The 13,862-nt window shown below is 40.4% G+C and overlaps 1 pseudogene; it reads left to right on the top strand.

The window, feature by feature from the left end:
• Positions 1 to 807: 807 nt before the first annotated feature.
• Positions 808 to 1,376, top strand: LOC147447666 (chlorophyll a-b binding protein 8, chloroplastic pseudogene; annotated as a pseudogene).
• Positions 1,377 to 13,862: the final 12,486 nt, after the last annotated feature.

The following is a 13,862-nucleotide window of genomic DNA, read 5'->3' on the forward strand; positions in this document are numbered from 1 at the left end:
TAGGACATATGTAAGATAGCACGCGTGAAGAAAATAAGGGATTTATAATTAGGTACATTTACAAAACAAAATGTACTTAAAGGATTTTTTAATTGAGAAAATGAAAATTTTCATATATAAGGGCTAGGTTTTTTGCAAAAATGCATACATAAGGGGTACATAAACTACTTGAAAATATATAGGTAAGGGAATATTTAAATATCTCTTGTTCACACATGCTATATGTATTTTTTACATAGTGGACTCCCTGAGACAATTTTGGAACATCAAGAATCACTCATTAGCTTCTCTCTCTCTCTCTCTCTCTCTCTCTCTCTCTCTCTCTCTCTCTCTCTCTCTCTCTCTCACACACACACACACACACACACACACACACACACACACCCTAAGATCAAGTGGGCGCCACTAGTGCCCACTTGAGCTTGTGTGACAAAGAGAGACAGAGGCAGCCACCTCTCCCTTGCCCTTCTTCCTCTGTCATATCTGCATAACATTTTGTGAAGCGAGGGATGATTTTCCGTGAAAGGGAGGTCACCATGGCTGCCATGGCATCTAAATCTTCATTCTCATCCTCTCTCTCAACAACTGCCACTCCAGCGACTACCTTGCCCGACTATTCTTAATAGCAATTCCTTGGTGGGAGGGCTCTCTGAGCTGCTGGTCCCTCTTGTTCCTCCAAGTGTGCTTCCTTCTTCATTGTTCGTGCTACCACCAACAAGCTTGTGAAGACTGAAAGGCATGTATGGTTTGCTTCTAAGCAAAGGTTGAGCTACCTAGATGGCAGCCTTCCCGGTGACTTTGGGTTTGATGGACTGAGAGGGGCCTAGAGGATTTGTTGAACCCAATTGGTTGAGGTATGGAGAGATCATCAATGGAAGATATACAATGTTGGGTGTCGTTGGAGCTATTGTGCTAGAGATCCTTGGCAAGGCTAGTCTCATCCTTCAAGAAATCATTCTCGTATGGTTTAGGTATGGAATGATCCCACCCCTAAGAACCTACAACTACTGCAAAAATCCTTACATGCTATTCGTCCTTGAGATGACCCTCATGGCCTTTGCTAAGCATCACAGAGCACAAGATTATTATAAGCCTGGATCCATGGGAAATCAATATTTCTTAGGTTTAAAGAAGGGTCTTGGAGGCTCTAGACACCCCACCTACCCTATTAGCATCTTCGACTTCCTTAGCTGAGGGAAGGATGAGAAATCAATGAAGGAAATGAAGGTAAGCATGGTACGCTTGTGATGCTTGCTATCCTAGGTTACTTTATTCAAGCTATGGTCACTGGCAAGGGTCCCTTCAAGAATCTATTTGACTATCTTGCAAACTTTATTGGAAACAATCTTCTCACTATCTCAAGATTCACTAAGTGACAAGAGTTTTTTTATCATTAGCAAAGCTTTTGTAGTTGTTGGGCTGTTGGAATGTGATCTGTGGTTTAAAAAAAATGAAGCCCTTGGCCAATCAAAAGAAGGGTGAAAGTTTTGTTTGTGCTGCCTGCGCCTCCAGTCAGGAAAAGGTGGATTGGTTATGTGGGAAATATACGTTTTTTCAGCATAAATCATCGAATATTAGCTTTTGTTGGGCATTATGCAGTAAAATGCTCTTGTAATACATATCGTTTGGTTGGAGAAATATTTTTATGACTGGTATAGTGTGTGTATGCAGCAGTTGGCGATGTTGCATATTTAGGTCTTGTGTGATGTCAACATGAATATGGGAGGAAATATTTGATAGTGTTGTAGATGTCGAAGGTGAATTGGTGCCTAATGAGTTGGTGTTAAGGTTGTCTTTCACTATTGTGGTTTTTTTAATTTAGATTCATTTGTATCAATGATAGGTTTGTTTTGATTGTATACATATTTCCATGTGAGTCCATTGTTAGATGTTGAGTTTCATTATTTATCCATGGTAGAAAAGAAGACATTGTTCTCTATAATAATTATATGGGTTCATTGCGGCATTATATTTGACATATCGTATAATTTTTGGTTTGGTACGTTTTTTGTATGTGTTGCTTGTTGTAGTGTATGTGGAGGTAAATCCCGCCAATGATATGGCATTGAGTTGGGCAGGACGTGTACAGTATTTGTCTATGCATGTCTCGTAAAAGATTTCTACGCTAGTTGGGTCTACGTTTCGCAAGAGGTGTTTTCGCTTGAGAAGCATTGTTCTCTTGTGGGGAGGGTTTGTGTTTATGAATATAATTTCTTGAGTTTCACTATAGAGAGGTAGAGAATATATACTGCTTGTTGTGAGTTTATTTGTTATGTGTTTAGTATTGTGTTTCCTATTTATTTGCTGCGTGTTTAGTATTATGTTTCCTATTTTTCAAAGTCTATCAAATGTAGTTGCATTGTTTTGAATGCAAGTGTCAAATTGTTCTTTGATTGCTTTTATGAGTGTGTTATCAAATTTTGTTACATATGAGGTGCAATAGGGAGCCGCTCTGTATGCATTTAAAATGTATTGTATATCTAAATTCGCATCCCAAAGCTTTGAAGTGGTTGGATTGAAATTATTTGTGTAAATATCTTTGATATTTCTTTTCAACAAAAGTGTTGGGCATGAGATTCTGGATACTATAGCTTGGATGTAATCCTGAAATTGAAGGTCCATAGATAGGAGTCATTGTTTGAATGTAACATTTGCTTTATAATCTGGTAATAATAGATTATCTTTGATTTGTTTGTGTTTCTTTTTATTGTATTGGATATTGTTATTTTGAGAACGACAAGGTTCTAAAATCATAGTCAAAGGCATCGGGTAGTGAGAAAGTCAAACGGCATGAAGCAAGACTTCTTATACTTGTGTGTTTAATTTTCTTGTAAATCTACAGGAAGAAGCATGGAATCAGTTGTTATGTACTTACCAATGAAATTGACACATTTTCGTTGGGATCTTTACCATAAATAGGAGCATTTTCTATCCATAGTATCCCATGATCATGCTGGCTACCTCGGCTCTGAAACTCGGTTACAAAAAAGTAATCTTTGAGTTTTCATAATATGGTTATATCCTTGGCTAGCAATTTCTTCATCGCGTTAAACCAGTTCAAGTAAAAGCGGGCTGTTGTTACAGGGTCAACTCGCACAAAATCTCGTATATATGATGCTTATGTTTGTGTGTTTGCACACACAATGGGGTTGAGGTTAGTAAGTGCTCCAATCAAATGTTTCCAACGTTTCTCAGCCGCAGAAAATGTGACAAAGAATGTTGGTGGTCCAAGATGTCTAAACATAGCAAAGGTATTTGTTTTCAATTTTCCCTTGTAGTCAGGTGATGTTTGCAATGCCTCAAAGTCACAATATCCAAGTTGGAAAGACAAGACCTTCTCAATGTTAGTATATCCAACAACTTGTGCGGCCACTAGTGTATTGTGATTTAGCTTGCCTTTGCGCATACGGATTCAAATGGACCCCATGATTTTTTGAGTTATTACTTTGACTGTTTTGACAAAAAGATTTTCTATATTTAGTGAGAATCTTCTATTACTGTGCATAAGTTCCCATTAAGCCACATGTTGATATTTATGCTTAGCAAGTGTATGATATTTACGGGGCTCACAATAGAAAATAGTAAGGAAACTAAGTTCTTCACAGTATTCATCTTTGAAAATACTCATATTTTCCTTAGCAAGAGCTACGAAGAAGATTTTATCGTTGTGATCCACTACTTGTTGTGATGACTCAATTCCATGGAGCATGACATATGTGGTTAGAACATCTTCTTCTGGCGGTTGATTGTTGTCGGCAAACTCATCTGGCAAAGGGAAATGCAAACTATGGAAATGGCTTAGCCACTCGTTGTTCAGAGTAATGTTTTCGTTCTTATATAGAGATGTTTGCAATAGCTGAGCAGTGGCTTTCATTGTAAGCAATGGTCGGACAACCCTGGAAAGGTAGCAATGACTATACTGTAGATGGCGCTTAATACCCACTAGTATCGAGTCTTCATCATGAATAAACCTCAACAGTATTTTGTTGTGTTTTCCCCAAGGATGCCAAAATATTAACAACGCTACCTCGTAATCCAAATTGACCATCGTATATAAGCTTCCTAATTTCTCTCTTCAGTTTTGCACTTGGGAGAGTCTATGGAAGTTCTGAAGTTTCCATGGATGTGTGTGTGCAAGGAATTGAGGGAAGAAGGTGCGGCTTTCTGCAAGACTATGTGACCCTGTATCGGTGCCATTACGGTTGGCACTACTCCAAAGAGTCCAACAGAGTGGAGCTTGGTGAAGGCTTTGCAATGGTTTGAGAGTGGACTTTTGTGGCTAGAGTTTTTGGGTTTTTGATGGTTATTCTTGTATATTTTTGTCACCATCAAGCGTGATTTCATGTGTTGATCACCTTGACACACCTTTTAGTGTTTGGGCAGGCAGGGCTTGTAGGTCGACGCATTTGGAGTTTGAATTGATCTTGTGGGTAGAATTTTCAGGGAGCTTCTGAGTGGTGGTGAGTGAGGTGAGGAACTTAAGTAAATTCCTTGTGTTATGTTGAGTTGTCTGGGTGTGTGAGTGTGCGCACGACATCTCGTTCGTGATCCCGAAAGTGTCGCTCAAGAGTAAGGGGAGAAGGAGGAACTCCACACCTCAATAGAGAAAAACAGTGAAAAAGCTTGATAAATACCTCTACTTTCCTAAAAGTTGCTCTTGAAAACTCAAGGAAAGCAATTTCGTATGTTTGGGAAAACGATTTTTTTTCGAACGTTGCTGCGAGCCTAAATGATGGCCAAGGAAAATGTGGTTCGAGTTAATTGCATGCCAATTCTAATTTCAAAACTTGTACTTGAGAGCAAGGGGAAAAGGAGAAATTCCACCCCATAATAGAAATAAGTAGTCTAAAATCCTACAAAATGCCCCTAATTTCCTAAAATGGCCTCTTGGCAAACTGAAGGAAACAATGTGAAACATGCTAAGGTTAGTCTCGTGTCGGTTCCAATTTCGAAAATGCCGATTGAGTGCAAGGGGAAAAGGAGAATTTCCGCCCCAAAGTAGAGAAAAGTAGGGCAAGAACTTGCAAAACACCACTAATTTTCTAAAATTTCCTCTTGGCAAACTTAGGGAAAAGAAATTTGCATGCTCGAGGAAATGATTTTTCCCGAGCACTTGGAGGAAAAGGATTTCGGAAAACCAATGTTCGTGGGAGCTTGTGTCTCATCTTAGCGTGCCAGTTTCAATTTCAAAAATGCCGGTTGAGGGCACGAAGTGTTTGGGGAAAAGCATTTTTCCAAAGATACAAAATTCCTTTCCTTGGATTTGTCAAGAGGAAAGAAAATCAAGTTAATTTTTTGGTTTTTTGCACTATTTTTCTCTATTTTGGAGCGAAAGTTTTCCCGTCTTAATAGCGTGTGGGTTCAATTTCAAAAATGCCGGTTGAGAGCACGACAGTGTTTGGGAAAAAGCATTCAAAACATACAAAAATTCCTTCCCTTGGATTTGCCAAGAGGAAATTTTAGAAAATCAAGTAAAGTTTTTAGGCTTCTACACTATTTTTTTCTATTTTGGAGTGGAATTTTTCCCTTTCCCCTTGGCCTCAACCAGCCTTTTTGAGATTGAAAACGGCACGATAATAAGCTGAGGCACATTTCTCTCGAACACTAAGGCACGAGGAAAAGGAGAAATTCTGCCCAAAAATCGGCAAAAGTAGTGTGAATAGCCAAGAAGAAAACCTAATTTTTAATAAATAGGTCCTCTTAACAAAATCAAGGAAAGAAAGTTTGAAAGGAAAAGAAGTTTTTTATGCTTGGAATCCACATTGTTTAAGAAAAAGCACAATGGCACATGTTGAATAGTAGCTGTGATTATGTGTGCGCAAGTCTGTGTGTGTGTACCACAGTCGAATGAATCTATACACGTCTATATGCGAACAACGGTCATCTCTCTCTAGCCTAACCTCTACTCCTGAGGTAACCTCACTTTTTTGGGTATGCAGCATGTACTGTAAGTCTATATGTTTGTGACTCTATGTGCCTCTCTCTCTCTCTCTCTCTCTCTCTCTCTCTCTCTCTCTCTCTCTCTCTCTCTCTCTCTCTCTCTCTCTCGTCATGACTCGTGACTCGAATCTCTGATTCTGTGAGTTGAATTTAGGCATGTGCTTTGCATTGCAGAAACGTGCGGGGCCGCACTAGTCCAGTGTTCGTGCCCATTTTCTCGACAGTGTCGTGGCACGAGAAAACTTCTCGAGTCCTCTCTGCGAGTCTCGTCACGACTTGAGCCCTGCTTCCCACTGTAGCTCGCACATGCACGCCTTCTCAAATCCCCAGACTACCACAGCGTTGTACTGTGTACATGTTCGCCTTGCGAGTCCCATAAACAACGATGTAGCCAAGATGCGATGGAGCCTAACACGGAAGCAACACCACTGCAAAACTCGCAACGATTGTGTAGAGCCGTCTACATTACGGTCCATGTTTCCTTTGTCCTACACTTCGCCTTCACCCAAAGCCCTCAAAAGATCATGGCCGTCCACGTGGACGACATCCTTCAAAGTACGACCAACCCAACCCAACACTACGGCCTTTCCTCAGCATGCCAAAAAAGAGAGATAGGGAAAGAGAGAAAGATAGACAAAGATAGGACACAAAGATACAAACACACAAAGACAAAGAGCAAGAAATAATTGTTGCTTACAAAATTATTGAAATTTTTGGTGGACAATGCTACATACTTATTTTCTATGGTGCTCCACATTGCAATAGCCATGTTTTTCTCCTCTTCCTCATCTCACATGTTGCACCAAAAGTGTAACATACAAGGAAGAAAAGCGTTCATAACTATCTTCTCGCATCTTTTGTTGATAACTGCTCTTCACCTTATAGCCCTCACAAAACCAATCTTTTGAGATGCACAACAATGAATTCTAAGCACTTGGCCTTTCATATGTGATGAATCACACCATGATATAAACTTTAAGCCTTTTTTTAATACATTTTTGCTTTTATTATAAAACGAACAAATATTACTTTTGATTATCTCTCTCTAAATTAAGGTGGAACTTCTTAGAGAGCTGAGGCTCAAAATTGAGTCCAAAGTTTTCCTAATGCGCACGTCCACAAGAAACGTAGGGTATGCATGTTCAGCAACCCAAAAGTTTCCTCGAGTATTTGGATAAACTATTCAATTATAACACAACCCTTATATAAAGTTACAAACAAAAGTGACATCTAAGTGCAAGAATTTATGGAGAAACATATTTACAGGTTTTGGACAAGGAGACACACCTTACATTCCTTTACGATAAGCTTGAACAGCTCAATTATTAATTTCACTAGTACATCGGCGTCGCCTTCGGTGGCGGCACTGCCTCCGACAATGCTATGTGGATTTCCTCTCTCTCTCTCTCTCTCTCTCTCTCTCTCTCTCTCTCTCTCTCTCTCTCGCCTCAAAATATCTCCTCTCTCTAAAGTACCCACCCACCCACTCTCTCAGTGTGTGTGTGTGTGTGTGTGCTTCGACCTGCACACCACTCAACTCTCTGTGTGTGTGTGTGTGTGTGTGTGTGTGTGTGTGTGTGTGTGTGTGTGTGTGGAGGGGTCGAATGGAAGATTGTTGGTATCGTGAAGGCGGTGACTTGTGAGTAGTAGAGTTAGGGTCATAGAAGCTGGAGTATGTCGTGGAATCATTGTCATTAGGCGTCATTAGACATGGAACTCGAAGTTAAAAAGTGGACCCCTCTCTCTCTCTCTCTCTCTCTCTCTCTCTCTCTCTCTCTCTACATTGCAAAGAGAATAGTCACCTACAAACAGGGATTACTTTGCACCAAGCAGCAACCCAATGCTCTGTGTGTGTGTGTGTAAGTTCGCGAAAAAACATTTTCCCAAATGTACAAAATTCCTTTTCTTGAATTTGCCAAGAGGAGAATTCAAAAAGTTGGGGTACTTTTCTTTATTTTGGGACGGAGTTTGTCCTTTCCCCTTGTCCTCAACCGGCATTTTTGAAATTGAAAATGGCATGATATTAAGCTGAGACACATTTTTCCCGAACACGGCCAGTGTGTGTTCTTCTCTCTCTCTCTCTCTCTCTCTCTCTCTCTCTCTCTCTCTCTCTCTCTCTCTCTCTCTCTCTCTCTCTCGTTCGTGCACCCACACCTCGGCTCGTTGCCGCTACCAACACATCTCCTCTCTCGATCTACCCTGGTTCACCACGCCATAGTTGACACTCCCACAACCTGCTACGGCGCTGCGATGGTTGACCCCATGAGCCCGGGCCTAAGGCCATGCAATTGTCCCAGCCCGGACATATCTCTCTCTCTCTCTCTCTCCCTCTCTCAAAAATCATTCTCCCAAACGTACAAAATTCCTTTGCTTGAATTTGCCAAGAGGAGATTCAAAAAGTTGGGTTATTTTTCTTTATTTTGGGATGGAAGTTTTCCTTTTCCCCTTGTCCTCAAGAAGCATTTTTGAAATTGAAAACGGCATGATATTAAGGGTGCCTACAGACCGAGGTGCCCATCAGGCATTGCGAGCACCAGCGTGGTAGGGGCGTGTCAAAAAAGTATAGGCTACGCGAATCTCGCTGTGGACATGAGTTGGGCAATGGAGTTCCCCCGTCCAAAGATCCCCGTCCAAAGATCGGCAGGGATTGAGCCACGGACCCCACGCCTGAAAAGGGACGACTCAACCAATCAACTAACCAGCACTCGTTGAAATAGAGCTGCGAATTTAAATACATTGTTTGCATAGTCTGTAAACGTTGCCCGCCCGTCCCATGGTGAGATGGGCAGGCGCGTTATCGGTGTGTATCTAGCCTAAGTTGAGATTACCGTGGAGCTCGTTTTGCAAGCATAGCCAACACGCTAATTAACTAAAGGACAGAACCCCTTCTAGTTTTGATACATTGTGGCTTTTCCAAAAAAATACACCTACGACTAACCATCTCCCATCTCCCTAGCTCTCGACGTTCGCATGCAATTGGGACAGCTGCCATTGAAAAAGTCTCTCTCTCTCTCTCTCTCTCTCTCTCTCTCTCTCTCTCTCTCTGGTTTGCACCCAGAGCCTGAGCCTGTCACCGGCCCTCTCTCGTTCGCACTCTGCAAGGCACAGTGGCCTGAGCAAGGAAATAACACCATGTGGGAAGAGGGGGGGGGGGGGATCCCTCCCCCTTTTATTATAATATAAATAAATATAGATAGATAGATATAGATAGATACTTATCGAGACTTACATTAAGCTATGCAATCACATCATGGTAAAAACAATTAAATGTGCTTTAATGCTTTTACAACATACAGGTGCTAGTGTGAATAGTAAAAAAAGGTTTGCAAAATATAGATTCCTACCCACCTGAACATGAACGCTTTGTATCAACATCAGCTGGTCTTCTCATAGCTTCATTATCTAGAAATTGCTAATGCTCATTGCTCATTACTTTATTGATCAAGGTTGCGACGTGTATCTGCTACCTTAATGGAGCTTGAGAGGAGAGTCCGCTAAGGTTAAGCAGCGACAGGCTGAGCAATGTATGGTGGATTCCTCATCAGCTGGGGGAAAGTTGATCGACATGTTGTGTCATATCGACTAACAGAGGATTCTGGATACACTGTTTTGTAAGGGTGTTAAGTTGCTTGATCTGCAGGTAAGGCCGTTTGCAAGTGGCGTTTCAATGGGCCTCTGGTCATGGTGGATTGATAGTGTTGTAGAGCAGTTGATGCCAAGTTTGAGCCTATTGCAGAGGCTAGAAGGCTGGTAGGGCTCCGAGTTGGTAGCAAGGGCAGGCTAGGAAGGAGTAGTGGTAGATGGGGGCTCCCCTTGCAACCTGATTATGTAACCCTGCTTCTTTGAGCCCGAGGATGTGGAGCACAGAGCTAGCCTACCATGGCAACAGTTTCAAGGGGTAGAAAAGTCTTGAAGGAGCCTGGAGGGGGCGGGAAGAAGAGTGGTCGGCCACAGACACACACACACACACACACACACACACACACACACACACAGAAGCTCTTCTGTATCTGAGAGCTCTCCACCTTCTCTCTGCAACAACAGGTCTTTCGACTGAATCTTGCATGTTGATAAATCTACTTCTTCCACACACATACACATACACATACATACACACACATGAGCTCTTCTATTTAAGTGCTCTTTACCTTCTTTGCAGCCTAGCTGCCTGTCTTCTTTTCTCCAGTAATCCATCCTTGGAACATCCCTTTCCATCAACCTTCCTAATCTCTTCACCCCCTACTTTCCTCCCTCTATGCACTTGAACAAGACCTCCTTAGCCGTAGGATGTACAATTTCTTTTACTAATATATTCAAACCTCTAGATTGCCTACATTGGCATTGCCATCAGACTGCTATAAACTCTTAGATTTGAAAAGTTTTTAGAAAAATATCAATTATCAAGAAAGCAAAACTTTCCAAAGTGTTAAAATAGAGTTAAAATAAAGGGGGTTAGGGGATCGAAGCTAACACAATGAATGGATAAAAAGAGAGTGCATTAACAGTGACCAATGTGTTTTGAGTAGGTTTATATAGAGGATTGGGATTGGCTTTGGAGTTAACCATGCATAGGTAGAGTGTAGATAAATATGTAAGATAAATATGTAAGGACTTCAGTACTACTTTCAACGGTTTAATATAATTGCTCTACTTCAATTCTTTACATGGAATCTCACCAAATTCGTTGAAGGCCTTCGGTCTGTTATAAAAGTCGCAGCAAATTTCCCATGCGACTCCCAGATTTTGAGCTCAAGACATCACAGTCAGCAAGTCATTCCATTGAGCTAGTTGATCGTCGCCAGCTTCGTGCTCGAAGCGCAAGATGCTGCATATAAAAAAAAAAAAGAGCTCTCATCGTTCCAACCTCGCGCGCGACACCGGACGGTTCGTTGCTTCTTCTCCACCTCGAGCTGCATGCCTGAACCCATGTGTCGGGGAGAGAGAAAGACCCCTTGACTTTTCTACTTTTCCCTCGACCTTCACCTTGGCATATATTGTGATTCCATCTAATTTAGACATTGGGACTACCTATTGGGTCTCATAGTTCCATAAATTTATTGTAGTTGGTCAAAAAAGTGACTACCCTACTACCAACTTTTAAATGTAAGGCACCGTACATTGAAAATGAAAGCTACTAGTTTTTAAGGTCCGTGTGACTACTACCAACTTTTATTGTAAGGCACCATAAATTGAAAGTAAAAGTTCTTAGGTTTTAAAGTCGAGGTGACTACTAGCAACTTTTAAGTGTACTAGTATTTGACCCGCGAGTTGCTGCGGCCAAGGAAACAATGTCTTTATTCTCATAGGGGTATCTTCTCTTTCAAGTGGAACACTCTCAATATTTTCTTCCTACACCTATAGGCTATCGTATATATAAAAGGGATGCATGACATGACCTCTTAATAGATGCTGCAAAGCCTTCATTGATACCAAGATTAGAAGTTTCTTATAGAGATTATTTTTCATGGGGTGCTAGCCCTTGTTCAACAAACTTAGGAGTGCTCTAATTCTATTGGGGTGTGTGTGTGTGTGTGTGTGTGTATCAAAAGAGAGAGAGAGAGATTCCTCCTTTTGGTCTACCTTGATCTAGCAATGTTACCAAGCTTGATTATAGAGATTAGATAAATTAGCATGGTGTGAAGAGATGAAAGCTAAGAGAAGTCAATGTAATAATAAAATTTTATATATATAAATGGAGTGGGTTCTAGAATTGGTTTCAATGACAGGAACGTAATTGGATTCAATGTCTCTGCTCCACTCTCTTACTTTGCTTCTATCCTTGTACATATGTATGGATGTATGTATACATATATATCTATATGTACACATAGTACACATACACACACACACACACACACACACACATATATATATACATACACATACATACATACATACATACACACACACATATATACATACACACACACACACACACACACACATATATATATATATATATATATATATGCTTGAAACGAAGATTTGTCACATAGGTCTTGAGACATCTTGATATATTCCAAGTATGTCTATATGTACACATAGCGCGCGCACGCGTACACACATGTATATACATGCTTGAAGGAAAGATTTGTCATATAGGTCTTGACGCATCTTGCTATTGTTACAATATAGTAACTATGACATTCAAAGTTTCTATGCTCCCCCCTCCCCCCAACCCGCTAGGATCTCAGGTGGACATTTAAAAAGGAGAAGTGAACTCCTTTTTCTCATTTTTTTGAAAAGAAAAGTATAGATGGCTATGATTGGTTTCTCTCTCTCTCTCTCTCTCTACCATGGGATAGATCTTTCAAATCTCATTGGATGTTCCTACAATATTTCAAATTCTCCTTTTATCAAGACTTGTGTGTGTGTGTGTGAGAGAGAGAGAGGATGAAACAAAAATAACTTTATTCTTACCCATGTTATGAGATATATCTTTTGGGATTGTTATGATGGCATTAAAAATTTTCTTCTTCTTTATCTTCTCTCTCTCTCTCTCTCTCTCTCTCTCTCTCTCCATAGATATTCACTTTTGTTGAAGACTTGTCTTTTAACTTTTAAACTCACTTTAAATTGTTCCTACACGCGAACATTTTGTTATGTCTTCCTCTCTCCTCCTGACTCATTGTTGGACTTCGCATTTCAACACATTAAATAGGGCACTAAAAAATTGTCCCCTCTTCTCTCTCTCTCTCTCTCTCTCTCTCTCTCTCATTTTAGATTGGCACCCTTGCCTACTAAAATTTAAGGAATTTATAGATTTTTAAGCATGGCCCACATGTTAACTCTTAAAAATAAAAAGAACAAAATATCCAAGAATTGTTAAAAGGTCCATCAATTGGGAAATCTCTCTAACCATTTGGGGTGTTCTATCTCGTTGATTTTAGATTGGCACCCTTACCTGCCAAAATTGAGAAATTTATAGATTTTTAAGCATGGCCCACATGTTAACTCTTAAAAATAGAAAGAACAAAATATCCAAGATTGGTAAAAGGTCCATCAATTGGGAAATCTCTCTATCGATTTGGGGTGTTAATGTGAGGATTGGTCTTTGTCGAGCATATAATCCATTTTCTATGGGTGAAAAACTTTAGCTATCCTTTTAAAAATCCACTAATATCAACAAAATAATATCTTGAAAATTTGAAAAGTGTGTGAGCTCAACAGTAAAATCTTTCTTTCTCGCTCTCTCCCTCGTAAATGTACATGTGTATGCACACAGACAATGTGATGGTCTCTCTCTCTCTCTCTCTCTCTCTCTCTCTCTCTCTCTCTCTCTCTCATGGTCAATAATGTGGATAACGACCCCTGAATTTGCATGTCCTCAAATCAAGACAGCCCCAAGTCGTCGTTAGATGAGCTTTTTTCTTTTTCTCAAGCTCTTTAAACAAATACATACTTTCAAAATTTTATAAAACATATCAATAATGGTCTTTTAAAAATCTCCTTAAAAAGATATAGTCAAATATATCTTCAAAAATTACATTTCCATTAAACAAAAAAAAATCACTAAAACTATTCTTTTTTTGTTATATCTTCTAAAAGCAAATTCCCATCTATATCTATATATACTAATAGATAAAGGGGGAGGGAATTCCGGTTCCGCCCCCCCCAACACGCGTCAACAGGAGATCAATCCGGCAGTGTCGCTTGCACGTCCGCGAAACACAGTGACGCAAGGGGGGGCGGAGAGAGAGAGAGAGAGAGAGAGAGAGAGAGAGAGAGAGAGAGAGAGAGAGAGAGAGAGAGAGGCGAAGCCGCCGGCTACACTAGTACTCTTTATAATGCAGCTTAAAATTTTCAAGGAAGGAGAGGGCGTCCAAGTGTCACTCCCTTGTTCATTTCAAAAAACACCTTACAAAACATCTAATCTAAAATGCAAAAGTAAAGAGGTAAGACTCTAAGAAATGAGAGTCTTT

The sequence above is a fragment of the Adiantum capillus-veneris genome, chromosome 11 (assembly GCF_014529385.1).
Source record: "Adiantum capillus-veneris isolate H3 chromosome 11, ASM1452938v2, whole genome shotgun sequence".
Taxonomy (NCBI): domain Eukaryota; kingdom Viridiplantae; phylum Streptophyta; class Polypodiopsida; order Polypodiales; family Pteridaceae; genus Adiantum; species Adiantum capillus-veneris.